The following is a 27,957-nucleotide window of genomic DNA, read 5'->3' as shown; positions in this document are numbered from 1 at the left end:
TTAAGGTGTTCTATGGCTGAATATAATTAATAATAATGCATTTTACGTCTTAAAATAGAAGAGAGGAATTTGGACGGACTCACTACAAAAAATGATAAAAATTGAAGATGATGGGTATGTGTATTAGCTGAAGGCAAACACTACTGAAAACATCATATTGAATCAAAACATCATATTATACCTTATAAATATGTACAAATTTATGTGTCAGTGAAAAAAAGTGAAAAGAGAACAAAGAGAAGATTTTCTAATCTTTCAGGCAGAAAGAAAAAGTGATTTCTAAAATAAGAAAGAATCAGTCTGACATCTAATATCAGCAAACTGGAAGCTAAAAATTGTGAGAGTCATGAAGCCAAAGGGCGATATTTAAGGGCTGGGATTCATTTCACAGTATCAAAGAATCCTATTTCTATATGTGGAAAGGTTTTTTAAAATATATGATCTACTTGCCCTATATGAGAAAGAATGAGAGGAAGAATACTATCCAGACAACAAATAAATCAGAAGAGAAATCTTAGCATAGGGCAGAAAGAAGAGGGAATGGTAATCAATGAAACTTATTACATATATAGTGAAGTTTAGTATGATAAGGTCAGGTTTAGGATTAGGCATAGCGTCAGGTGATACAAGGATTAACAAAAATTATTGAAATAGAGAAGACATGCTGTGATGGAATCAATTATAGTCTAAAAATAGAATATTAAATTATTCAATCAAAGTCTAGCAGTTTGTTTGCAAGGTATGGGAAGAGCAATGAAGTAAAATAAATACGAGATTTCATCTGGTTGGAGATGCACAGAAGTCAAAACATTCTAAAGGTGTAATCTAATTGACTTAGGGTGAGAAGCAACTGGGATATAACACACCTAAGTGGTCAACATGATTCATATTTCAGGAAAGAATGTTGCCATGAGTATAATAAAAGCATACAGTAGAATGTCTAAATAAAAAGAAAGACATGAATAAATACAAATATCATTAAACAAGTGCAAAGCCGGAGAGAGAAAAAAGGAAACAATAAAACATGAAAAATAATATTTAGTACAACAGTAAATACTATGCATTATGAAACAAAAGGCTAGTAAATTAAATGTAAAAAGGCCAAATTCTTCTCTCTAGTGCTAAAGATGGTTGTACAGGTTAAAGAATTAAACTCCAATAATAACATTGTTTATAATAACCACTTAAAGCAAAGTAATCGGAAAATACTCTAAAATGTAAATTGGACAAAGGGAAATGCAAGTAGAGAGCAATAGTGGGAATATTAACAGTAGACCATAAGTAATACAACTAATGTTAAAAACTAAATAACATAAAAACATTAACAGGATAAATAGGAATATTATGCAATTATGGGAGGTAAAATTTATGAGTAAATTATACACTTGTATGCCCCAAACATGGAACATTTAAATAAATGAGGCAATGTCTCAGAAATACAAAGAAAAACTGATAAATATACAATTATAACGGGAAATTTCCATACACATTATCCAAATGGGCTGAATTAAATAGTGTCTAAGTAAGCAAGAGCATATAAAATTGATGTAATATAACCTATAAGATGGCTTTTATCATTTCCCTACATCTCTATATTAGGCAACCCTTGTTGCCATAACAAAATATTATAGACTGAGTTGCTTAAACAACAGAAAGTTGTTTTCTCTCAGTTTTGGAGTCTGGAAATCCAAGATCAAGATGTCATCAGGCTTGCTTTCTCTGGGTGTCTCTCTGTGTCTTGCAGACAGTTTCCTTCTTGCTATTAGATTAGAGTGCCACTCATATGATCTCATTTGACCTTCATTACTTCCTTAAAGATTTTATATTCAAATGCATCCCATTAGGGTTTGGGGCTCCAACCTATGAATTTTGGGGAAGGGACAATTCAGTTCACAATGCTCACACCTTAAATCTGCATATGGAATAGCTATAATTTTTTAATGCAAATAAATAATAAATAAAATTTCTTTTAAAACTTTAAAAGAGAAAACTTCAAAAAATTTAAAGTAAAAAAAAGGAGAACCCACATTCTAACCATAATTTAATTTAAAAATAATGAAATGACCCAAGAATGTTAACTACTTGAAAATTAAGAAATATTCCCAGCTGGACCTGGTGATTCATACCTGTAATCCCTGGTCTAGAATCAGTGAAAATTTTTTTATTATTATTATATGTCTTACACCAGTCTGTGATCAATGATGTCTTTTTACTTATACATGCTAGTAATATAGATAGTGAGGTTCATTTTGGTAAATTGATACATGCATTCAGCATATTTTGACCTTTTTCTAACCCAATACATCTCTGTCTTCCTTTCTTCCTTCTCCCTCTGATGGATGGGTAATTTTTGACATTATTATTGCAACTATCTTATAGTGCCAAGAACCCAGCTCATATAAGATGGTAAACTTTGTTGATAAATGATATGTGTGTTCTGTCTGCTCAACTAACTGGCTATTTCCTTGTTTCCCTCCCTCCCTGTCTTTGGGCTTCTACATTCCCAGAGGCCCAGTATTGAATTAGACCAATTAATATCTCCACAAAGGCCTCTAAGTATTCAAGTGGAAGGAAGAGTCCCATATCTTTTACTTTAAGTCAAAAGCTAGAAATGATTCAGCTTAGTGAGGAAGACATATCAAAAGCTGAGACAGACTTAAAGCTAGGCTTCTTGTACCAAATAGTGAGCCAAGCTGTGAATGTAAAGGAAAAGTTCCTGAAGGAAACTAGAAGAACTACTCCAGTGAATGCACAAATAAGAAAGTAAAACAGCATTATTGCTCATGTGGAGAATGTTTCAGTGCTTTGGATAGAAGATTAAACCAGCCACATTTCCTTAAATGAAAGTCTAATTCAGAGCAAAGTCCTAATTCTCTTCAATTCCATGAAGGCTTAGAGAGGTGAGGAAGTGGCAAAACAAAAGTATGGCGCTACTAAAGGGTGGCTCATGAAGTTTAAAGAAAGAGGCAGCAAGGACTGTTTTAGTAGCTGCAGCAGGTTATCCAGAAGATGTAGCTGTGATCATTGATGAAGGTGGCTACACTAAACAACAGATTTTCAAAGTAGTCAAAACAGTCTTATATTGGAAGAAGATGCCATTTTGGACTTTCCTAGCTAGAGAGAAGTTACTGCCTGGTTTCAGAGTTTCAAAAGACAGCTGACTCTTGTAAGGGGCTATGACTTCAAGTTGAAGTCAATGTGCACTTATCATTCTGAAAATTCTAGGGTCTTTAAGAATCGTATAAAAAAGTGTACTTTGCCTATGTGCTATAAATGGAACCATAAAGCCCAGATAACAGCAATATGTTTACAGCATGGCTTACTAAATATTTTAAGCTCAATATTGAGTTTTGCTCTTAAAGAAGGATTCCTTTCAAAGTACTACTGCTCATTGACAATGCACCTGGCCACCCTAAGGCTTTGGTGGAGATGTACAATGAGATTAATGTTGTTTTCATTCCTGCCAGCGTACCGTCCACTCTGTAGCCCATGGATCAAGGAGTAATTTTGACTTTCAAGTGTTATTATTTAAGAAATACACATTGTAAGGTGATATCTGTCATAGTGATTTCTCTGATAGACCTGGGAGAAGCAAATTGAAAAGCTTCTGGAAAGGATTTTCATTGTAGATGCTACCAAGAATACTCATGAGTTGTGGGAGGAGGTCAAGCATAAACATTAACAGGAGTTTAGAAGAATTAGATTCCACTCCTCATGAACAAGTTGGAGGTTTATAACATGGTATTGGAGAAGTGACTCCAGATATGGTGGGAACAGCAAAAGGACTAGAAGCAGAAGTGGAGTCTGAAGATGTGACTGAATTGCTGGCATCTCATGATAAAAGTCCATCAGATGAGCAGTTACTTCTTACAGAAGAAATAAATGCTCCTTACAGACTAAATGAAGTGGTTTCTTGAGATGAAATCTACTTTTTGGTGATAAAGCTATGAACATTGTTGAAATGACAGACAAGGATTTAGAATATTACATAAACTTCGTTGATAAAGCAGCATCAGGCTTTGAGTGGATTGAGACTAATTTTGAAAGCAGTTTTTCTGTGGGTAAAATATTATTAAACTGCAAAGAACACTACAGAGAACTCTTTTATGAAAGGAAGTGTTAATTGAGATGGCAAACATCATTGCTGTCTTATTTTAAGAAATTGCTACAGATAGTCCAGTTTTTGGAACCATTACCTGAGTGGTCTGAAGCTCTCGACATTGTGGCAAGACCCTTCTGCAGCAAAAAGTTCACTTGCTGAAGGCTTAAGTGCTTTTTAGCTTGTTGTTATGGCTCACATTTAGATGTCCTCCAAAGCCTTATGTGCTCATAGATGGGGCTTTTGGGAGGTGACTGTTCATGGGTGTGTGATACTGGATTAGTCCACTGATGATCAGTTTATAGCTGGGTGTGATGCTGGGAACTGAAGTCTGGTGGGAAGAGGTGGGTTGCTGTGGGTGTGGCCTGGAAGGGCATGCATGTATATATTCTTCCTCCTCCCTTGATGCCTTCCTCCGCTTTCTGCCTGCCATGCCATGAGATCTCTCTCCTCTCTCAGGCCCCTTGGTCATGCCGTCCTGCCTTGGAGCCAGCCAGCTATGAACTGAAACCTCTACAAACTGTGAGCCAAAATAAACCACTCCTTCTTTAACTTACAGGTGTCAGATATTTTGTCCCAGCAACAAGAAATTAAGAAACATGTTTAGCTATATAAATATTTAAAAATTAAAGTAGATACATTTTTAGACATAATATTACATAGTTAATAGACTAGTATAGTTTAAGCCCAACTTTAATTGCACTGAGGAAACAAAAATTTTATGTGATTTACTTTATTGCAATATTTACTTTCCTGTGATATTCACTTTATTGCAGTGGTCTGAAACCATACCCACTATTTCTCCAACATATATCTATATATGAAAGTCCTAAATTTCATAGATTGCATGCAACAAGCAGCTAAAACAACATATTTATTGAGAAAGCCATAAAAATAGACAAGTGAGTAGTACATAGAAAACACGTTTTTTTAACTTGGCTGTGGTTTTCAACCACATGTGGAAGTATGGTTAGAATTAAAATGAAGTTTAGGCACGTAAAAGAATGAACTTGAGGAACTTGGAAGATTTCCTTACACAGGGTGGTTAATGCTTGGTGGTGCACTTACATACTGAAATAAATAACAATTATTCTCAAATCTGGTGTTGTATCCTACTTTGGGTTAAGGTCAGTGGGAGATTAAAGAGGTAATTTCCAGCTTGTAGGCACAGATAAAAATACTAGACATGTGAGCTTAGGAATCCCAAATGTGCATGTCATGAAGTGTCTCTTCATGAAGAAAAGAGTTGTCAATATTAATAGATAAAAGTTTATCAGCACATTCTTAATTAGAGAAATGAATATAAAATGAATATGGCTCCTAGTATCCTTTTGATGCCTGACTGTATCTTAGTCTGCTCCATCTTTTATGACTTTAATAATGTTTAGGTATTTAATAATGTTTAGGTATTTTCCTTGAATAGATTTAAGGGAATCTTTCTTTTGTAAATTAAAACAATTTGAAGAACATATCTGCAGGCAAACATTGTGAAGAAAACAATATACAACAGAGTGTGTCAGGGGCTTATGGAAATGTAGACTAGTACTAGTGTATTCTGGTGAGCAGTGGTAATTACATTAGGAGCATGTGAATACTACTCTTTAGTGTCAATCCCAAAGAGTCTCATGCAAGTCCTCAGTTACTGACCATAAAACCTAGCTTCTCTGGACAGGTCTCATAGTATTATCATTGTTTCTGCCAGAAATGTTCTGGATTGGACACTCTGCTCATCTGGCTGGTAAGTGTGCGCATGGGAGTGTCCTTGCAATAGGAAGGAGGGTCCTTCATTGGTAGAGGAAATAGGGAAAACATGGTGGAAACACCTTCAGGGTAATTAGAATCAAAGGATTAGATGTTCTTAAAGTAGGTTAACCTTAAAACCCTGTTGCTTAGTCAAATAGAAAATAACCAGACTGAAATACATACAATTTTATAACATAAAATGTGTGTCCGAAAAGGAGAAAAGAACAGTATGTTCACTGAAAGCACACATACAAAGAGACAGACAACAGACATATTATAATACTTGGCTTAGCGGGGAGAGAGGAATGTGAGTGGGTTAGAGAATTGAATGGGAGTGGAATAAAACAGAGCAGTGGTTTGCACAGACCAGTGCTAATAGCGGGCTACAAGCTGCTCGGTATGATTCAGAGTGCATTCTATACCCATGTCCAAAAAGAACCCTGTAGATTATAATTATACAGAATACAAGTACAAAGAATGTGTCTTTAAAAATACTCTTTACAAGCCAGAACTGAAACATTATATATATAGCTCCCTCAGGTATGAAAAACTGGACAGGAAATGAATATTAATGAATCTTTGCCAAAATAGAAGCCTCGGTTTTAAGACTCTCTAATTTGAGAATATATAAAGTTATGGGTGCAGAAGGAATTAAAATGGCATCTGGATAGGAAAATAAACCCTAGCTTTTTTTATCTATACTCTTTCCCAGACTCTGAACAACAGGAATTTTCCATGATGGGTGTAGAATTTCTTTTTTTCTTTTTTCTTTTTCTTTTTTTTTTGGTACCGGGGATCAAACTCGGGACCTTGCGCTTGTAAGGCAGGAGCCAGAACCACTGAGCTAAATCCCCGGCCCCAAATGATGGGTATAATTATAAAGAAATACTCTCATCTGCAGTATTCAGAAATCTCATACCTAAACTCTTCTAGGAAAATAAATTCCTTACATCTGGATTTGATGTACTTGGAAGAGTTTACAAAGAGTAACCATACTGATGTTTCTGATGGACTGTCTGGGATTCCCTGACAGGAAGCCTTACCTAAAAATTCTCCAGAGATTTGGTGGTGATCCAGGCTTGACTATTGTAACCCTTAGGGGTGATAAATCCGGTAAGAGCTCCTCCCCTTTTCCTGTGTGTTTCTCCTGGTTCTGAAGGTGCCTTTGTTGGAGGAGAAGGACAGTCCTTCCTCATAGAGAATATATGTTCTTGAACATCTTGCTGAAAACTCAGAGAAAATTCTCAATTCCAGGTGGGGCGAACATGCACAATTACTAGAAAAGTGGTCCCCTTTCTGCTACTTATAATTGTACTCCAAGAGGAAGTTTGAGATGTCACTGAGTGCTTCCCAGGACTTTTCAGGAAGGCAGTTCTTGGCACAACTAGTTTCTTAAGCCATGGAAAATGATCTAATTATTTAATAACTTTTTTAGAATCCTATAGTTTTGTTATCCTGCTGGCTCTATGAAACAATCATAATGGTAAAATTATAATTAATTCTAGGCATTGTTTTAAGCTTTTCATGTGCCTTACCCCAAGAGATAGATGTTATTTGATCTCAGGTTGGTATTCCTGGAAGCAGAGACGCAGTGACATTGCTCAGATAGTGCCTGATAGGTGAGACCTGGGGCATGGTGGTAGGTAGCAGAGGCGAATCTTTGGGCTGCTGAACTCTAGCCCCTTGCTGAAGACATCTAAGACTCATCGTAGGGTACACGGTTTATCTGACGTGTGGACACTTCAAGAAAGGAGGGAAAGACCATGTGCTGTAGAGTCAGACTGACTTTGAAGTTTATTAAGTTTTTACCACTTTCCATTTGTGTGATTCTGGGGCAAGTGGTTTCTTAAATTTAAGAATTTTCATTGACTAAAATGGGAATAATGATACTTGTTCTGATCTTACAAATGACAGAGGTTTGTTATCTAAATTAATACCAAACCTCAGTAATAATTATTAATGAATCAACCAAATATCATGACAATCACACCATGTAAGGGTCTTTACAAGAATTAAACAAGAAAATATAATATAAAATCAGTACTGGTACATAGATAGTGCTAAGTAACTACTGATCCACAGTTGTTACTTTTATAGACTGCTGTGTTGCAAATTTTATTTGATTTTTAAGTAACATTTTTGATATGCTGAAATTAAAGTTTTAAGCTAGTGTTAATATAATGCATATATTCTTGATATTAAGTAAGATTTTGGACTAAGTTATATACATTCAGGTAGGACACATGATTATATTGCTGCCATTTTGGGGTGAGAAAGCCATCCGGCTTTACACTTTTCACCGAAGAATGAAATATTAGTATATTGGAGGTTTTATTTAAGTAAATTTGAATATTTATACAGTTAACAGTGACATTTACTGAGCCTAAAGTATGTAGTAAAGTGCTTCATATTGTACTATGTCATATAATTCTTGCAATACTCCTTGCATAATGTGTATCATGAAGCTCATTTTATAAAAGTGTAAATGAGGCACACAGAGGTCTATGGGTAGCTCAAGGTCACACAGCTGTTGAGTCAGGATTTGGAATCCCCCACTTATCTCCAGCTCTAATCTAAATGCTCTTCATTATTATGGGAACTCCTCTAAATATAAGAATGATTCTTAAGGGTGCAAAATGGCCATGGAAAAGTCAAAAACAAAATGTTATATTAAATTAAAGAACCATTTTTAAGAGAAATAATTAATTGAACATTATCATATGATATCCAATTTGTAAATTTAATGTGAGTCAACCCATTTGGAACTGAGCATTCTATTTGCCGTTGGACTGTTTCCTCAAAAACACATCTAGGATCAAAAGGTATTGGGAATTTATATTAAAGAGCCCAGCTAAACTGTGAGCTAATCCAAATAGTACCCCCTCAAGGGCATGGAAAATTTTAAACAGTGCAATGAGTACTTTATTTTTCACTTAAACTATTATCTCTGATGTTTAAATGAGTGACTCTGAAATAAAATTTATATCTAAATTAGTAAGGCATCACTTCCTGCAGATCTCCCCTAAAGTTTGTTTGATTTTTGATTGTGACTGCAGTGAAATCAATTACAGTAATCCCTCAACTCATGAAGTCTTCTATTTGCAAACAATTTGGTTCACAAACAAAAGTGTTTGGCAAAATTTTGCTTCCATTTGCAAACTCTGCATCAGGTGACAAACACGACCACAGCATCTTCTCCACACAAACACAAACATAGCCACTTTCCCCAAAATAGTCAAACAAATTAAGTTTGTAAATTGAGGCACCACTGTACATTCCGTGTCCTAAATTGCACTACAAATAATTTATTAAATATATTTTAATATTTAATGCTTTTCTTTGTAAGAATATTAGTTACTCTATGAATTCATGTGAAAAACATTCCAATATGGCTTTTTTTTTTTTAAAGTGGGAGAGAAATGGGTGGAGTTATAAATAGCCACTTAGAATTGGCTTATCCTTAGAATACTCTTTAAAGTGTCACGTGTATTAAAGGGTAAAAAATGTTGACTATCATTGTTCTAAATGACTAGTTTTCGGCAGTGAAGATCAGCCAGTCCCAGTACCCAGAAGGAAGCTCCCCGCCTCCATCCCAGGCTCCTAGGACAGTGAAGCTCAGCTGGTCCCAGCACCTGGAAGGAAATTCCCCCACCGCCATCCCAAGCTCCTAGGACAGAGAAGCTGAGCCAGTCCCAGCACCTGGAAGGAAGCTCCCCCGCTGCCATCCCAAGCTCCTAAGGCAGAGAAGGTGAGCCGCGTGGGTGCCAGAAGCACCCCCCCCGCCCCCCCGTGGAAATGAGAAGACACATAAACAAGCCTCAGAAACAGACTTCTGGATCACCTACAGCAACCCCAAAGGGAAATGAGATGGAACACTCTGATACTCAACCACCTGGACTCTCTGAATTGGCAACAAAGGAGGATCTGGGAAAAATGAAATCAGAAATAATTACTCAGATAACAGCAAAGATTTTGCTCATGGTGCAAGACATGATTAATAAATCTAGAGAGGACACAGATTAAAAAAATAGAGGATCTGAGAAACATAATGGAATCCCAACATAGGAAACAAATGAATCCATAAAACAGATACAAACAGATTTCCAAGAGATTAAAATCTCCATCGAAAGTCTATGCAGCAGAATGAACCAATGTGAGGATAGAATTTCACATATAGAAGATAAGATTGCAATTAGTGACCAGGAAAAGAAAAATTGCTTTAAAATTGTAAGGGAACATGAGAAATCAATCCAGCAGCTGCTAGACGATGCAAAGAAGAATAACATAAGACTGATTGGAGTCAATGAAGAAAGAGGAGAGAGTGCAGATGACATAAAAAACTGTTCACAGAAGTGATGGCAGAAAACTTCCCAAGGAGGGGAAAAGAACTTGACATACAGATAAGTGAGGCATATAGGACTCCAGCTAACCTTAATCAAAAAAAATCTACACATAGGCATATAATAGTTAGGATTCCAGAAATCCAACAGAAGAATAAAATTCTACAAGCAGTGAGAGAAAAAAACCAAATCACATACAAAGGAAAGCCCATCAGAATCACAGTAGACTTCTCTATGCAAACCCTCAAGGCAAGAAGAGCTTGGAGTGATGTATTTCAAGCCATAAAGGAAAACAGCCTCCAACCTAGACTGATGTACCCTGCAAAACTATCTTTCAAAATTGTTGGAGAAATAAGATACTTTGATGACAAAGAGCACCTCAGGAACTTCATGAATACCAAACCAGCACTCCAAAAAATTTTAGACAATACCCTCAGAAAAGACAATGAGGATCACAACCCCAGGAAACCCAGCAGAATGAATCCATTGGGTGTGACAAATTAAATGCAAAGGGGGAGAATCCAACAAAAAGAAAAAGTCATGACAAGGCTTTTAAAACTTTTAACTTCATCTCCCTAATGAGTGTATAATTCAATCTTATTATTGTACTGATTAGTATTTTTCTGATTCTAGAGTTGCACATCATTCCTTGTGCTATACTGGCTATTTCTCATCTTCTTATGACTACATTTTAATTGGGTTGTCTATTATTGAGCTCTAAGAGTTCTATATATATTCTGCTCATAGGTTATATGCATTGGAAATATGGTCTGTTTAAGGACTACTTTTCATTTTAATGATGTCATTTAAAGTTCTAAATTTTTATGGAATCTCATTTATCATTTTTTTTTTCTTTTATACATCATGTGTTTTGTATCCTAGGCTGTTCTTGCCTACCCTGAATTCATAAATATTTGCCCTTATAATTTCTTCTTAAAGTTTTATACTTTTAGGCTTTCATATTTAGGTTCCTAGATCCCTTCAAGTTATTTTCATGTATGGAAAAAAAGGGTTGAGGTTAATTTTTTATATACAGATACCAGGTGTTCTAGTGCCATTTGCTGAAGACACCTCTCTCTTCCTCGGCTCTTGAATCGAGTTTATATTCTATAAAATGCTAATGTTAAATAATCTTTCAAAACTCAGTGGACCATATATGTGTGGTTCTATTTCTAGATTCTGTGTTTTATTCAAATAATCTATATGTCTTTTCTTACACCAACACTGCCTTGATTACTGTAGCTTTAGAGGAAGTCTTAAAATTGGTTGCTAAATGTGTTCCAACACTGTTTTTGTTTTTGTTTTTGGCTTTTCTGGGTCCTTTGTACTCCTACATAACTTTTAAATTTGAATATCCAGTTCTTCATTTATAGCAAGTATACACAGATCTGAATTTTTATATATACCTTGTGTTTTCTAATCCTGCTAAATTCAAGTACAAGTTCTAGGGGCTCCTAGAGATTTCTTAGTATTTTCTCTGTAGATGATCATTTCATCTACATATAAAGATTTTGCTTCTACCTTGCCAATCCTATCCTAGTTGTGTCATTTTATTGCCAGACTATTTTGGTTTAGACCTATGTTTCAAAGTCTAATGGACAGATGAAGAATAGGCATATATGCCCTTGTTCCCCACTTTAGGGACAAAGCATTGTATCATCTCCATTCATAGAAGAAGTTTTTGTTGGAAGTATGGAGTACATGTCTTTGATCTGTTGAGAAGGTTCTGTTCTGCTTCTACTCTCCTGATAGCTTTTACCATGAACAGCTGTAGAATTTAGTCCAATACTCTTTTTCCAACTAGTGACAGGATCATATGGCTTTCTCCTTTCCTCTGTTAAAATGATTACTTTTGGGGGTGGATCTTCCAATGCTGAACCAACACTGCCATGCCTATAACAAAACCACTTTCTACATCCTGCCAGATCTGACTTCTAAGAGTTTGTTTTGTTAAACCAATTTCTATCTATGTTCATACATTTTTCTTCTATTATCTCTATCCGGTTTTAGGATTAGCACAATGTTGAGTTCCTAAAATGAGGGGAGAAGTGTTCCTTCTTTTTTCTGCTTTAAATGTTTGATATAATTTATCAGTTAAAATGTTTATCAGCCTGCTGTTGTCATATGGGTAGGTTTTCAAGCTATGAGTATACTTTCTTTAATAGGTGCTATTCAAATTTTATATTTCCTCCAGAGTAAGTTTCCTTAATTTGTCTTCTAAGTTACTTCTTAGAAGTTGTCAAATTTATTTCAAAAAAGATTTTTGTAATATGCTTTCTATATCCTTTTAAATTCTGTAAAATCTGTGGTAATGTCTCCTAGATCTTAATATTGTAATTTAAAAAATGTGTAACTGATACTGTGTAACAGGAAGAAAAGGTCTAAAAGAGCAGGGGAATTGGGAGGGGTAGGGGAAGGGAAAAAAGAGAAAGGAAAAAATATGAGAAGAGGAAAAAAATGGAAACAAGGTCTTTGCAAATAGGGAAGGGTGGAGGGGGTGAAGGGAGGGCAAGGGAAGGGGAAAAAAAATAAGAACTAAGAGACTCATGTAATGGTACAAGATCCCAGTGATGGAAGACACTGAATCACCCTGCTGCAGACAGGCAGCCACCTGGTGCCACACTACAAAGATGCAGAGGACACCAGACCACCAGATCATGGTACTGAGTCCTGCTCCTCCTGGCCCAGAGGTAGGGGCTTCTGAACCACTCTCCCACTACTCCTGGCCCAGAGGAAGGGGCTTCTGGGCCACCATGCAACTGCTTCTGGTCCAGAGGAAGGGGTTTCCTGGCCACCATCCCTCCGGCTGCTCCGAGCCCACAGGAAAGGGCTTTTGGGTCACCATCCCTACTGCTGCTCCTGGCCCCTATCCCACCTCTCCCAGCTCAGAGGAGGTAATCCTTGCAGGGGCTAACAGCCCCCCGCCCCAGTTGAAATGAGAAAACATATAAATAAGTCTCAAAACCAGACTTCCAGATCACCTACAGCAACCCCAAAGGGAAATGAGATGGAACACTCTGATACTCAACCACCTGGACCCACTGAACTGGCAACAAAAGGGGATCTGGAAAAAATGAAATCAGAAATAATTGCTCAGATAACAGGAGAAATTGTGCCCCTAGTGCAAGACATGATTAATAAATCTAGAGAGGAGCTCAGGAACATGATGGAATCCCAACATAGGAAACAAATGGAATCCATAAAACAGATGCAAATAGATTTCCAGGACATGAAAAACTCCATTGAAAGTCTACACAGCAGAATGAGCCAATGTGAGGACAGAATTTCAGATATAGAAGATAAGATTGAAATTAGTGAACAGGAAAAAAAATTGCTTCAAAATTATGAGGGAACATGAGAAATCAATCCAGCAGCTGCTAGATGATGCAAAGAAGAATAACATAAGACTGATTGTGCTCAATGAAGAAACAGGAGAGAGTGGAGATGACATAAAAAAATCTCTTCAGAGAAATAATGGCAGAAAACTTCCCAAGCAGGAGAAAAGAGCTTGACATACACAGAAGTGAGGCATATAGGACTCCAAATAGCCTTGATCAAAAACAAATCCTCACATAGGCATATAATTGTTAATATTCCAGAAACACAACAGAAGAACAAAGTTCTACAAGCAGTCAGAGAAAAGAAACAAATCACATACAAAGGAAAGCCCATCAGAATCACAGCAGACTTCTCAACACAAACCATCAAGGCAAGAAGAGCTTGAAGTGACATATTCCAAGCCCTAAAAGAAAGCAACCTCCAACCCAGATTGATGTACCCTGCAAAACTATCTTTCAAAATGGATGGAGAAATAAGATACTTTCATGACAAAGAGCACCTTAGGAACTTTGTGAATACCAAACCAGCACTCCAAAGAATTTTACACAATATCCTAGGAACAGACATTGAGGATCACAGCCCCAGGAAGCAAAGCAGAATGAACCCATCTGGCATGACAAGAAATTAAATGTAAAGGGGGAGAAGCCAACAAAAAGAAAAAGTCATGGCAATGACAAGTTGATACGTTTCAGTTATAACCATCAATGTTAATGGTCTCAATTCACCAATCAAAAGAAACAGACTGGCAGAATGGGTCAAGAAGCAAAATCCAACAATATGCTGCATACAAGAAACATACTTAATTCAAGAGGAAACTCATAGACTGAAAGAGAAAGGGTGGAAAACAATACTCCATGTGACAGGAACCTGAAAAAAAGCAGGAGTAGCTATCCTCTTGGCAGATCAAGTAGATTTCAAACCAACACTGATTAAGAGAGATGAAGAAGGACACTACATCCTTATAAAGGGAAGAATCCAAGAGGAAGAGATGGCAATCATAAATATCTATGCACCAAACACTAGTGCACCTAACTATATAAAACAAATACTAATGGACATGAAAAGTCATCTATGCACTAATACCATTATGGTGGGGGACCTCAACACCCCACTGTCACAAATAGATAGATCAACTAGACAAAAAATAAGTAATGAAATACTAGAACTCAATCGAACTCTTGAGCAAATGAACTTAACAGATGTTTACAGAGTCTTCCAGCCCACAAAGTCAGAATACACATTCTTCTCAGCTGCACATGGGTCATTCTCCATAATAGACCACACTCACACATCGAACATGTTTAAATAAGTGCAAAGGAATTGAAGTTATCCCCTGTATATTATCAGATCATAGTGCGATGAAATTGGAGATCCATAGCAAAAGAAACTGGAAAAATTTCATAAAAAGGTGGAAATTGAAGAACACACTTCTGAATAACCAATGAGTCACAGAGGAAATTAAAGAAGAAATCAGACTATTCCTTCAATTAAATGACAATGACAATACAACATATCTGAATCTATGGGACACAATGAAAGCAGTCTTACAAGGGAAATTCATAGCAGTGAATACGCATATTAGGAAAACAGAATGAGCCCAATTAAACAACCTGATGCTGCACCTCAAGCTTCTAGAAAAAAAAGAGCAGGACAACCCCAAAGCTCATACAAGGGAGGAAAGTATAAAGATCAGAGGAGAAATCAATGCAATGGAGACTAAGAGAATAATACAAAAAATCAATGAAGCCAAGAGTTGGTTCTTCAAAAGAATCAACAAAATTGACAAACCCTTAGCCAACCTTGTCAGAAAAGGAAAGAAAAGGCCCAAATCCATGCAATTAGGAATGAAAAGGGTGAAATCAAAACAGACACAGCAGAAATCCAGAGGATCATCAATACCTACTTCCAGAACCTATACACCAATAAGATGGACAACACAGAAGAAATGGACAGATACCTAGGTACATATGAATTACCAAAGTTGAATGAAGAAGACCTAAAAATTCTGAACAACCCAATATCAACCAATGAATTTGAAAATGTAATTAAAAACTTATCAACTAAGAAAAGCCCGGGCCCTGATGGCTTGTCTGCTGAATTCTACAAGACATTTAGAGAGGAACTGCTGCCATTACTGGTTAAACCCTTCAGTGAAATTGAAAGGGAAGCAATACTCCCAAATTCATTCCTGGAAGCAAGCATCACCTTGATCCCCAAAGCAGAGAAAGACCCAACTGAAAAAGAGAAGTATAGGCCAATCTCACTAATGAACATAGATGCAAAAATCCTTAACAAGTTAATGTCAAATAGAGTGCAGAAGATCATCAAGAAGATCATACACCCTGACCAAGTGGGATTCATCCCAGGGATGCTGAGATGGTTCAATATATGCAAATTAATCAATGTAATACACTATATCAATAGAGCCAAGGACAAAAACCATATGATTATTTCCATAGATGCAGAGAAAGCATTTGACAAAATCCAACATGTATTTATGATAAAAACTCTACAAAAAATTGGATTTGATGGTCTCTACCTCAAACTGATAGAAGCCATCTATGAAAAACCAACAGCCAATATCATACTAAATGGTCAAAAACTGAAATCCTTCCCACTAAAATCAGGAACAAGACAAGGATGTCCACTATCACCACTCTTGTTCAATATATTTCTGGAAACATTAGCCACTGCAATTAGAAAAGAGAAAGAAATAAAAGGAATAAAGATAGGAAATGAAGAAGTCAAATTGTCATTATTTGCAGATGACATGATACTCTATATAGAAGACCCCAAGAACTCCACCAAAAGTCTTCTAGACTTAATAACCAAATTCAGTCAAGTAGCTGGTTACAAGGTAACACACAAAAATCAATAGCTTTCCTCTACACAAATGACAGACTCACTGAGAGAGAAATAGGGCAAATAATTCCTTTCACAATAGCATCCAAAGAACTGAAATACTTAGGAATCAACCTAACAAAAGAAATCAAAGACCTCTTCTCTGAAAACTATGGCACTCTGAAAAGAGAGATTGAAGATGATATCAGAAAATGGACAGACATCCCCTGCTCCTGGCTAGGAAGGATAAATGTAGTGAAAATGGCCATACTTCCAAAACTGCTATATAGATTTAATGCAATTCCAATTGAGATCCCACCAGCATACTTCATAGACCTTGAGAAAACAATCCAAAAATTCATTTGGAACAAGAAGAGACCCAGAATAGCAAAAGCAATTCTAGGTAACAGAGACATGCCAGGGGGTGTCACAATCCCCAACCTGCAACACTACTACAAAGCTACTGTGATAAAAAGCATGGTACTGGCAAAGAAACAGACCTGAGGACCAGTGGAACAGATTAGAAGATGCAGAAACAATGCCAGACACACTCAGCCATCTCATCTTGGATAAAGGAGCCAAAGACCCTCACTGGAGGAAAGATAGCCTCTTTAATAAATGGTGCTGGAAAAATTGGGCTTCAACTTGCCAAAGATTAAAACTAGACCTATATCTCTCACCATGCACTAAACGAAAATCAAAATGGATTAAATATCTAAATATTAAAATAGAAACTCTGAATCAGTTGGAACAGAGGTTAGGTAGAACTCTTGAAGACATCAGTGTAGGAAAAGATTTTATGAACAAAACCTCAGTTGCCCGTGAACTAGCACAAACAATCAACAAGTCGGATCTCTTTTTATTAAAAGGCTTCTGCACAGCAAGAGAAACCACCAGCAGTGTGAAGAGGCAACCCACAACCCACAACTTCACCTGTTCTTCCTCAGACAAAGGTCTACTATCTCGAATCTATAAAGCACTGAAAAAGATCAGACCTCCCAAATTTAAAGACCCAATCCAAAAATGGGCATCTGAAATGAACAGACATTTCTCACACAAAGAAGTAGAAATAGCAAATAAATACATGAAAAAATGTTCATCATCACTGGTCATTTGAGAGATGCAAATGAAAACAATGCTGAGATTCCACTTCACTCCAGAAAGAATGGCTGCTATCATGAAATCAACCAGTAACAAATGCTGGTGGGGCTGTGGGGAAAGAGGAACCCTGCTCCACTGCTGGTGAGAGTGTGGACTGGTGCAAGCACTGTGGAAATCAATATGAGATACCTCAAAGAACTAGGACTCGAAGTCCCATTTGACCCTGCTATTGCAGTGCTGGGGATCTTCCCCAAAGAATTAAAAGAATCATACCACAGTGATATATGTGCGCCCATGTTGATAGCAGCACGGTTTGTAATAGCTAAAACTTGGAAACAGCCCAAATGCCCATCAACTGGAGACTGGATAAAGAAAATGTGGCTGTTTTATAAAATGGAGTACTATTCAGCCATAAAACATGAGAAATTAGAGACATTTATAGCTAAGTGGATGCACATTGAGGTGATACTCTTAAGTGAAAGAAATAGGACACACATGTGTAAATATCAAATAGTTTCTCTGGTGTGAGAAACTGAAAGTGTAAATAAGGACTAAATGTATAATAGGTAATGTGAAATAGGAAGAAAAGGGGCAAAGGGGAAGGAAGTGGGAGGGCTAGGCTAAAGGATAGAAGGGAATGGGATTAATATGAGAAAATGGAAAAATAGGAACAAAATCTTTGTAAATAGGGAGGAATGGAGGGGTTGAAGGGAGGGCTGGGCAAGGGTGAAACATAAGAACCAAGAGAGACTATGTAAAGGTGCAAATTTCCAATGATGAATGTCATTATATTGTATACCTAAAATGTACCAATGATTAGAATGAATAATCGAAAATGTAAAATAGGAAGAAAAGGTCCAAAGGGGTAGGGGTAGTGGGAGGGGCAGGGGAAAGGAAAGAAGGGAAAAGAAAAATGATGAGAAATGGAAAAAATGGAAATAAAGTCTTTGTAAATAGGGAAGGGTGGAGGGCTAGGAATGGGGAAAAATATAAGAGCCAAGATGCATTATGTAAAAGTACAATTCCCAATGAGAAATGTAATTGTGTTGTATGCGTACAATGTACCAATAAAAGAATTTAATAAAAAATATTGACTGAGGCAGCCACCCCAGCCCTATGCATACCAGATGTAAAGTGGCCTTTCACTCTATATGTGACTGAACAAAACCCAGGTGGCCCTTGGAATGTTGACCCAAGAAGCAGGCCCATGGAATCAACTGGTGGTATATTTGTCTAAGAATTTAGATTCAGTATCAAAAGGATGGCCTCATTGTTTTTGGGCCTTAGCAATTTCAATTCTGTTGATTCAAAAAAAGAGACAAGCTGACTTTAGGTCAGGAACTGACTGTGCAGGTTCCACACCCAGTCCTAGAACTGCTAAACATAAGGGAGCATCATTGGCTCTCAAATAATTGGGTTACTTCTCTGTGAGAATCCCCGCTTATGATTTATTTCTATAGAAACTTTAAATCCTGCTACCTTCTTCCCCCGAAGACAGGCCCTCCCAATCATGACTGCTTGAGTGTCGCTGATGAGCTCTTTTCCAGCTGCCCTGACTTGCAAATGACAGCCTTGCCTGATGCTGACCTCGTTCTGTTCATGGGCGGGAGCAGCTTCATGGAAGATGGGGTTCATCATGCTGGATATGTGGTAACCATGAAGGATGAGGTGGTCCTAGCCAGGGCTGTCAGTGCAATGTGCTAAGCCCTGAGCACTCATACAGACACTCTGATGGGCAAAGGGCAAAAAAGGTATATATATATATTATATTTATATATATTTATATATATATATATATATATATATGGACTTTTGCTATGCATTTGCTACATTATACATCATTGGCATGATTTACCGAGAGGTCTTCTCATGGCAGAAGGGAAGCTAATTAAAAATAAACAGGAAATTATACAGTTGCTAGAGGCAGTGTGGAAACCTAGCAAAGTCACAGTAATATATTGTTCAGGACATCAGAAAGTCAAAGACTTCACTGCACAAGGTAACAATAAAGCTGATGCTGAAAGCTGAAAAAGACAACGCACTCAAAGCCCTGCTCTCACCACTCCGGAGGCTGGTGAGTCAATGCACGGCTGAAGAATACCAACAAGGACAACGTGGATTATTGTGTTGTGCCAGATCACCACTGCCTTAAGTTTCTTTGTTTTTGAACTACGGGTGTTTAGGCCTAGTTATGAAAACTTTGATGAACAATATGTGACTTTTAAAACGGTAAAATGGGAACCGGAAGGCTATCTGTTTACAATATTCTTTGATAAAAACATTATGGGGGACCTGGGATAACTTCTGACTGTGGGGGGCTATTCTAATGAAAAACTATATTGCAAAGAGAAAAAAAAAAGATCCCAATGATGAATGTAACTGTATTTTATACCTAAAATGTACCAATAAAGTTAATGGGGCGGGGTGGGGGGAGACTAGTTTTCATCAAACTGGTGTGTATGTGTGTTCTTGAGGAGAGTTATGTAGTAGATATTTAAGTTTAGTCTTTCGTTTGGGTTATAATCTACAAATTAATGTGACAATCTGGATGCAATGCATTTCAAATGGTTTTGCTACTTGTGTACTTACAACTGTTTAATACCATGTGAAGCTAGTGTCTTAACACACGCTATATACATGCAGATGTTCCCACAGTAGTTCAAATAAAAAAAATGGACAAATGGTTACAATATGGATTTCAATACAGATATGTAAAATTAAAAGAGCATCTGTGCCATAGGATATCTTGTAATTTGGTGTGAATGTATTGTGTGGATCCCATCTTTTGTTCAAACTATTCTGTAACCACTTATTAGCAGTTAAATATAGCAGTTCACATACACGCATACATACACACACAAACTTTATTCCTAGTTCCTGCTGTAATTGGACTTACTTCATATTTCAATAATGCTACATGTTTAATCATATGTTCAAGGAAACAACATAGCTTTATACATTCATCAAGAGACATCTCTTTCATTTTTTGCTGATTTTTTTGTGCAAATGTGAGATCTGATTATTCCGAATTAAGACAGAAGGATTTGAGGTTTTTATTAAGTTTTCTGGAAAATATTTATATGACACACATCCTTCCCATTTCTGTCATTGAAATTGTAAATTGTAAATTGTGGATATAATAAATAGAGAACTAGACCTAAAATACATCTTTCTTGTTAGATCTAAAAAGTGCTATTTAGCTTCAACAAAACATTGTCATTTGAAATTAATGTGATTTTATATTGTATAAGAAGAGAAAGTTTGTTTACTCTTAATTTTATTTATATTTAATTTTCATGTGTACACATTAAATGACATTGGATAAAATAAATTCCAGTTCACATTGTAAATCTGTGATAGTCTTTCTTCTTTTAAAAAAATGAATATAGAGCTAGTTGAAGCATTCAGTAGCCAAAGAATATGGCCATTAAAATATTTTGTTGTTATTTAGACAATCAATATATAAGAATTTGTATAAGAAGTATTGAATTTTTAATTATCTGCGTCCTTCAAACAGTTCTATAAGATACTCTCAAGGGATAATATTTACAGGTACATATTTTTAGCATCTTTAGAAAATATCTGCCTTCTGCATTCATGCATATGTTACTTCTTACACGTTAATGGAGTGTTAAGAAATTCGCACATTTAAAAAATTTTGTCTGGCAAAATCTGAAAGCACTGTAGCATAAAATCAATACATAATACCCTTAACTCTCCATAGCATTTTGGTTGGTTTTTTACACAAATTTTATTTTATCTGATGAGGGCTACTTCATGAGCTGCTGTTTCCTAAAAAGGGACTCCTGGAGCCCATCTTGTCATGCTGCGATCTTTTTCATCTTAAATCTAGGCTACCTTTTGACTTTCCTACATAAAGGCACGAGAGAATGATAGACATAGGGATTCAATGGTGATTATACATAATTCTTTGCTTAATCTGCTTCTCAACTTCAATCCACTCTGGAGCTCAAGGCATTGTCTCCTCTTCTATAGGTATATATCTAATCTAGGGATAAAAATTGAGAAATAAATGAGGTAAAAATGAAGTATTGTTCAAAGTAGCCTTTTTACTGCCTTGGAGTTTGGGAATGATTGCTCTCTACATTGGCATTTGAGAGAAAAATTTGGCTATTATGGTTTTTCTTGTTATTTTTATTAAGCGAATGAAAAAGGATGATAGCCATCCAGCCACTGGGGTGTTGGAACAGCAAATTGAAGGGCCCCCAAAGATCTTGATACCCATTTTTGAAGTTCAATTCAAGTCCCTAAGATTAGAGCAACCCTTCTAAAATGAGGGTCACAAATGCATTTGTGATTTAGACGATTTGTCTGGATGCTGTCAGGGAAACAATTGGCTATTATTGAACAGAACTGCTGATTTTCTCTTTGTACCATTTTTTTCCTTTTGTTTTGGTCATCTCTGAATGGTAAGGTCTGACAGCAAGCAAGTGAAAAAAGTGCTAGTTACATGGGAGAGCGAGGAACATGGAGACAGAAAGGGACCAAACAAAAAAGAGGTTGTAAAAAGGGACAGATTTTTCAATTTTTTAATGACACTGATTTAGTCTTGAGTGATTTAGCTTAATTGCAAATATGTTTATTGAGCATGTACTATGTAGTAGACATTGTTAATTGATGAGGGGTACAAATTAGACAAGGTAAAACCTTCATGAGGGAACTTCCTCTCTAGTGGGAGAGATGAGACTGAGTAGTAGGAATGAACTGACATTTCCATAGAGCTTCTCTTCCGGAGCCCACCCCCCATCTGTCCTCCCTCTGCCCCCAGTGCTTGACTCCAGTCATGACTCATCGGTCAGACTTGAACACAGAGCTCAGAGGAAGCCAACCCATTGGCCAGGCAGCAGCTCCAGGCAGCCCTAGATATGCAAAGTCGAATCTTGAATGGGTGAGCCTGTTGTATCAGAACCTCTGCCACCCATCCACAGTTGTTCTTCATTCTCTCTTGAAACAGATCTCAAGTCTGCTTATCTCTCTGTCTCCATCCTTACCACCATCTGCGTATCACCATAGCTCCTACTTGGTGTCTACATTTGGAGAGCATTGTCAGTTAAGTCTGTTCTTCCTTAGACCTGAGGTGACATTTAAAAACATTATCAGATGATGCCGTTCTGCTACGTAAACCTTTCAGTGGTTTCCTATTACACTGAGTGTGTGAGCTGAGGTCCCTGCCATCTGCCTCCATGGTCCCCATTCTCCCGGGCTCCCTCTCCTCTTCAGTGCTCCCCTCATCTGCCCGCTCTCCTTCCTGACACTCTGGCTTGCTTCATTTTTCCAGTCTGCTCCTTTCTACATTAAAGCCTCTACATAAGATGCTCTTCTGTATGCATTACTCTTCCTTCTCTCCTCACATGCTGGTACCTATGAAAGCATTAGAAATTTCAACTTAAAAGTTATCTTCTAAGATGCCTTTCCATAGAACCCTAGCTGAAGAAAGTTCCACTTGATACTCTGTTTTGATCACCTTAACTACACTTTTAACAATTTCAAATGCACACACACACACAAACACACACACACTTCATTAGGGTAAGGACTGATTATCTCACTCAATTGCAAATACTGATATTCCCTATGGTAGACCTCACATCTCACACAGTGAGCTATATTAGAAGGACAATAAATATAAATGAGCAAATGGAATTTACATTAAGGCACACAGAAACCATTGCCTGTCAGTGGTGAATCTTGTGGTTAGTAGACGACATATGTTCTCAGTAGAGGTAACAACCAAGGGATCATGAATGGATTTAGGGAGATCAAGTAGAGACTAACTTTCCAGGTTCTGGAGTCACAGTGACCTGGGTTCAAGCTCTAGCTCTACCACTTAACAGCCCTGTTATGTAGGCAAGTTACTTAACCTCTATGAACTGTTTCCTAGTGTGTAACAGAGAGGTAATAATATTGCTTTGCAAGATTATCATGAGGATCTATGATAATATGTGCAAGACAATTAGCATGAATAATAATAAATAACATGAATTTAATATGTTTCTGTGCCAGGCCCTAGGCTGAGGGCTTTACAGTGCCATCTCATCAGTTCGTTTCATCAATCCTGCCATATACAAATTATTCTCCTCTTTTTATAGATGCAGAGCTTGAAAAAAAAGAGAGAAGTTTAATGTCACACAGCTAGTAAGTGGCAGAATCAGGATAAACTCAGGAATTTAAATTGCAGAATCTAATCTTATAAGCGCTAAGCTATACTGGCTTCCATGGGGTCTATGAAAAAATACATCGAAATGGTAGTGAGGAGTTATTATTTCTCTGTAAGTAGATAAAGGTAATCTCCCCAGAGCAGAGAATTAAAAAATGTACAGTGGGAGGGTGCATCAAGGTGACATATGACCCTCAAAGCAGAGAATTTTGCAAAAAAAGTAGCTGCCTTTGTTTTGACAGATTTTGGTTTCCAAGACTAGTCCCAGGAAGTGGGGCTGAAGTCTGTATCCTTTTCTTTTATCAGATTGTTTTACTAGCTCTCATTTTTTGGTGAACTTCTCTCCCATCTGTTTCTTTTCTCTGACTCAGGATGACTTGCTTTTTCCTGGGCTGTGTAATTATTTACTGTAAGGTAGTCTTTTGTGGGTGATGGTTTTCCTAATGAATGTCTCTGAGTACTAACCTATGGACATGTCCTCCTTGATTAGATCCTTATTTGCTTAGACCTGGAGTCTGTGGATTTAATAGCCTAGATCACTTTCCATTTTGGAGTTTCTTTACAACACAGGCAATGTAAATTTAAACATAATGCTACTCTGGTATGGCCTTAGACTTTGGATTTTGGATTAGACTTTTCCCTATCCACAGTAGACTCATTTGAATGGCACACTTCCTTACAGCTTTCTCCTGACTAAGGGTCAATATTTTTGTAGTCTTGTTTGCATAAATGGGCCAGATACTAGAGGCTGTTGGATTGATTCAGTGTTTTAGATGCAGTTCCCTTTTACACCAGCTAAAGTCTACCTATTTTCTCCACATTTTGATGGTAGAATCACAGTTCCTAATTCTACTGCCCTTATCTGGGACTGAAATCCATATGGGGCTGAATGTCATTCTCTGCTTATGATACTGGCTTTACCATTACATACTATATCTATAATTTGGCTCTTACTGTTCTTTTGAGATATATATCTGAATTTTTATGTTTTCTTTTAATCAGCATTTCCTTTTGTTCATTGAGAGAAGTAATCCCATTGACATCATTTCAGTCCTCCCTGTTACCAGAAATCCCAAAGCATAGAAGCACAAAGTGGTGAGTTCTTGTGTGTTGGTGGAACATACTATGTAAAGGGGTAGAGAAGAATATGAGCCCAGAAAGGTAGGGTAGAACTAGAAAAGCCAGGCAAAGAGATAGTTTTTGTTCTGTTGGTCAAAGGAAACACAGAACGCTTTTGAGTTTGTGTACAGCATAATCGAGTCTATATTTTTAAGACTAACTTTGTAGCTATATAGAGAATTAATAGAAAAGAGAGATCAATGACATGGAAATAAATTATAATGGTACTAAAAACACATAAGTAAAAAATAGTTCAGAGGCTGACTAAAGTGGGAGAAATAGAAGGGAAAAGACACAACCAAAAGAAAAGGAAAAGATACATTTTATAGCCTGTGGAGACTTATACAGGGGAGAAAAGAGAGGAGGAAGCAAAGAGAGTACATAGGCTTCTGGTATGAGGGATAAGGAAGACATTTGGTTAGATTTATAGTACTTTCTGGGAAATATATGTTCTCATTGACTACAGGGATGGCATTGCCCCATTTCTCTGCTGCACATATCCAACTCTGGTGGTATCTGAGAAAGTCCAAGGTTGTGGCATGAACGAGTGAGTATCAGTAGAATGGATCAACCTATGGCTCAAAGATAATGCATAACAACTCTATTTAGTGGGTTACCTTAAATATAGCCAAGTTAATGTAGCAGAAAGTGGGGTTTGGCTCCTTTAACTATACTCATCTTAACTGCATTCTCTGGCCTTCCATTTTTTATATGACAGGAAGATAGTAGGTTTCCAAGGTGAGCAGTTTTTTCTTTTCTGTCTGGGAATGAAATATGTGGTCTATAGGTGGAGAAAAGTGAAATTAAATGAAACCATAGAAATTGACTGAAAAAAAACCCCACTGTATGTTAGCAGTTTATGGACATTTTTTTGCTGACAAAGCTCAGCAAGCCTGGACAGAAATACTTGCACAAATCTGATTATAAGGCTTCCCTCACTGCAGTAGGAACTGGCTCAGCAAAGGGAATCAGAAGAGTAAACCAATATAATTTATTCTCTCCTTCTTTCTTTTAAGGAGAAGAGTTTGGTAGGAAACACAGAGAGATTTTACTCCATGGTTCCAGCATAAAACCATATAATTGCATTGTTCCCAGCGTGGCTTTCAGGGGGGTGGGTGTTCGTCATAGTCAAGCAAACAAGTCTTCATCAGAGGTTATCACCATCAGCAATGACTCCACCTACTTGTTCAAATTCTTCCATCCAACTGCTTTTATTTCCTTTAGGTTTGAAACCCATAAACTGAAGCATGCATTAAGAAATTTGACTTTTGACTTGAGAAGAATGTTAACAAGCCAGCATCTGTGTTTTCCAAGGCCAGATCTCCAAGTTGGCCCTGAGCTCTGAGGGTGACCAGGGTAAAGCTCCCTAGGAAGCTTTGAGTCCAGAGCAACAGCATGTTAAGTTCAAAAAGCTTTGAAGATCAAGATTAAATGAAGCAAAACAAAACAATTATACTGAGAGTTAACCTTTTATGAGCTGTGATCAAAGAAGGCTGAACTGGGAGTCAGGAGGTCTTCTCTCTGCTACTCCCTACCAACGTGGCCTTCAGCAGGTCCTATAGTCTCTTGGGCCCTCCATCTCTTCATGAGTTAAATGAGGAAGAGCGATGAGTAGTTCCCAAGTGCTGGGTGGTGTTCAAGGTGCATGCACCCCTCTGAGAAACTGAAAATGTTTCGGGGAGAACTCTCAGAGATTTTGATTTCTAAATCTAGTGTGTTTGTCAGGAATATTTACTATGTTTTGTATTTCCTTTTTTGGAAAGGTTTCCTTGACAGATGCACATTTTGTTTCTTTTTTAAAAAAATTAGTATATGTTTGCAATACATCATAATTACATTCACCTTGGGGAATTTGTACATAGATATATTGCCTTTTGTAAAGCACCCCGCGGGATTCAGATATGTTGCTAAGCTTGGGAAGTATGATCCAAATGATCTTTTAATTTTGTTTTGTTTTATTTTACTTTCAAAGCTTTTGTTTTGAAGAAAAATCTCCAACTTCAAAATCTTCAGCATGCGTTATTACTAGTTTTTTTTTTCTGAGCCATTTGAGAGTAAATTGCAGACATGACACCTGAAAACATTTCAGTGTACATCCCTTTGGGACAATGACATTCACTTTTTGTGATCATAATATGGAGATCAAATTCAGGAAATGTAACCTTAAGACAATATTATTATCTAGTACACAATCTTTTCAAAACTTGCCAATTTATTCTTTGTAAATACTAGTCTGTATGTCTGGTTAAGTTTTGAAATACTTTCTAAATATTTTGAAATAATCACACTATTGAGACGAGTTAAAATTACAATACAGGAACATTTTCTTTCTGAATGATTTGACAGCGAGTTGCTGACCTGATGATCTCTTGCCATATTCCACCCCCAGTACTGTAGTGTGTGTTTCCTCCAGAGACTTCCTCCGACATTACCACAGTCTGAGCAGCGAACAAAGGAAATGAAAACTGACACATTACTACTATCTAATCCTCAGGCCTTATTCAAGTTTTGCCCATTGTCTCAATAATATCCTTTATAGGAAACCATCCAGTTCAGAATCGTGTGCTATATTTAGTTGTCATATCTTTTTAGTCTCTCTCAGTCTGGAAGAGTTTCACAGACTTCCCTTGACTTTCTTGACCTTGATATTTTTGAAGATTGTAAGTCATTTATTTTGTAAACTGTCCTAAAGTCTGGGTTTGTTTGATGTTTTCTCCCGATACAGGTTTTGCATGTTTGTCAGGGATATTGTCCCAGCCCTGGATTCAGACAGTTCTCCAAATATCCCTGGCTCCTTTTAGTGGAGAACTGTATTTAGTACCCAGCTCTGAGACGTGGGCATGCTTGTCACAGTAGTGTATTGCCACATGGGAATGTGTGTGTGCGTCTGTGTGTACATGCATACACTTACATACCTATACACAGCATTTGCCAACATATGTATGTGTTTGAGAACATACATAAAAAGGTGTCTCTTTTATATATGTACAAACATATATTCACAAATGTTGACTTATAAATCAGCCCACATATTCAAACGCAGAAGTATGTCTGTATTTACTTCTTTAACTCTCTCCCTCTATTGAAAAGTGTGATTACCCAATGAAACCTCTAAATGTGACCCAACATCACAGGGTCATTCTAATTTTCTTCATTTCCATGTTTGTGACTCCCTTCCCTTCGATAGTAAGAAAGGG

Source organism: Heterocephalus glaber, unplaced genomic scaffold, assembly GCF_053883595.1.
Source record: "Heterocephalus glaber isolate CG9 unplaced genomic scaffold, H.glaber_assembly_v1.0 deba00001586, whole genome shotgun sequence".
Classification (NCBI taxonomy): Eukaryota; Metazoa; Chordata; class Mammalia; order Rodentia; family Bathyergidae; genus Heterocephalus; species Heterocephalus glaber.
This window is presented reverse-complemented; position numbering follows the sequence as displayed.